Source organism: Piliocolobus tephrosceles, chromosome 12 (assembly GCF_002776525.5).
Source record: "Piliocolobus tephrosceles isolate RC106 chromosome 12, ASM277652v3, whole genome shotgun sequence".
NCBI classification, from domain to species: Eukaryota; Metazoa; Chordata; class Mammalia; order Primates; family Cercopithecidae; genus Piliocolobus; species Piliocolobus tephrosceles.
Window position 1 is genome coordinate 100,108,699 of NC_045445.1, and position 2,488 is coordinate 100,111,186.

Sequence of the window (2,488 nt, forward strand, 5' to 3'; positions counted from 1 at the left end):
CTTCATTTATTTATGTCTTAGTTTCTCCCAGCAATTCTGTAATTTTCAGTGTACAGATCTTTCACATCCTTTGTCAAATTTACCCTTAAATATTTAACATTTTTATGATATAGTAAATGTTATTTTTTTTTCCGAGATAGGGTCTAGCTCTGTGGCCCAGGCTGGAGTGCAGTGGCGTGATCTCGGCTCACTGCAACCTCCACCCCCAGGTTCAAGTGATTCTAGCGCCTCAGCCTCCCAAGTAGCTGGGACTACAGGTGAGTGCCACCACGTCCGACTTATTTTTGTATTTTTAGTAGAGACAGCGTTTTACCATGTTGCCCAGGCTGGTCTCAAATTCCTGACCTCAAGCTATCCACCTGTCTTGGCCTCCCAAAGTATTGGGATTATAGGTGTGAGCCACTGTGCTGAGCTGGCTACGTTTATTTGTTTGTTTGTTTTGTTTTGTTTTGTTTTTTGAGACAGGATCTCGTTCTGTCACCCAGGCTGGAGGGCAGTGGCATGATCTCGGCTCACTGCAACCTCCGCCTCCTGGGTTCAAGCAATTCTTGTACCTCAGCCTCCTGAGTAACTGGGACTACATGTGTGTGCTGTCACACCTGGCTAATTTTTTGTATTTTAGTAGAGATGGGGGGGGTTTCCCCATGTTGCCCAGGCTGGTCTCGAACTCCTGACCTCAGGCGATCCATCTATGTTGGCCTCCCGTCTTGGCCTCCCGAAGTTCTAGGATTATAGGAGTGAGCCACTGCGCCTGGCCTCTGCCATTATTTTTTAATTTTAACAATGAGCTTACCATTAATCACAGATTTGTCATTTTAATGTGCCCCTCATTTAATACCTTTTTTTCCTAAAAATAGAAGCCATTCCACAAAACCTTTTACTTAGCATTCACTACCACTATCAATAAATTATTAGAGCAGTGGTTCTCAACCAGAGGTAATTTTGCTTTCCAAGGGACATTTGGAAATGTCTAGGAAATTTTCATTTGTCACAGCTGGTACTGGCATCTAGTGGCTAGAGGTCAGGGTTGCTGCTAAACATCCAACCATGCACAAGACAACCCCCACAACAAAGAATTATCCAGCATAAAATGTCCATAGCATTGAGATTGAGAAACTCTGCGTTAGAGGTAGATACACAGATGTGCTCCTCACAATTAATATACTTGATAGACAACATGGCATGGACAGATATGGCAGGGTTTGTGTCATTTCACATAAGTTTCAGCCTTTCCTCAGATCCTATAAAATCTCTGTCCTTTCCTTGTTTGGTGAGACATTCTAAAGTCCTTCTGGCGTGCAGCCTCCCTCATTGCAAAGGGTTAATAAACTTGACATTGTCAGATTACCGGTTTGTTCCGGGTGCTCTTAGGTTGATAAATCAGGCTCTCTAGCTGATTTATCAAGCTAGGATAAATTCATGGTGTAGAATCAGATTCTCCATTTTAAGGGGTGTTTCTATGAAACTGGGCTAGTCCAGAGACTCTGGAGGAATGGGAGTGGAGGAGAATAGCTTCTCAGCTGAGTTTCTCAAGGATAAGCAGGGTGAGCTGAGTGGAGGACCGAATTTACAAGCATCCTTGGCTGAAACACTCTCTACTTGCAGTGATCTTGCTGCTCCTTTCTTTGCCTCAGCAACTTCCTCAGCATCTGGGGGATTAATGTCCAGATGATGGCCCAGCCCTGTGGCCTGAACCTTCTGGCAAAACTGATGTGTTAGTGGGGCTGTGTAATTTGGGTTCCCACGACAGCAGCCCAACCCAGGCGGACCACCAAGCATAGCACCCTTGAAAGTTGGTGGCACTGGTGCCCAGGCTCAGCATCTTTTCCAGGTGGATGTTGAGATCTGCACTGCCTGCTGGTAGCGAAATTCAGATACCACTATCTATCAAATCTTGAATAATTCATCAAGTGCTCTTCTTCCTTTGGCCCAGAAGTTCCCACAGCCCCATTGGTCCTTGGCCTCTGGGGCTAATTCCTTTCAGTCTGCAGAGCTGCAAAGCAAAGTAGCTTAGGCCATCTGCTCAGAAATCTGGGACACAGGGTCGTCCCCTGAGGCCTTTGAACCTGCTAATGCAGCTGGTACCTTCTGGTACCTGGGGGAAGAGGGTTGGACAAAACCACCTGCTGAGACACAGACAGCATAGGGAGAGGTCGCTTTCTGAAGCCCGGTCCCAAGTGTATCAGATGTGGGTCCCTCATTCCTGCCCTGCAGATATATCTGCTGCTCTTGGGCAGAGAAGGCAGTTTCTCTGCTTCCCTTAGCCCCTTCCCAGTCTTCCCGAGGCCTGTCCAGTGGGAGGGAAGCATTAGCCTGCAGTTCCTGACTTTTTGCCTTGTGAGGGCTCTCCATGGATTCCACTAGGCATGTGAATTTGTCCTGGAGGAAGGACAGTGAGGGGTCTCAGTGGGACTGATGGCAGGGCAAGGGGTCATCTAGAGAGAGGCAAGAGTAGCCAGATCCCTGACTTAGATCCTCATTGATTCCA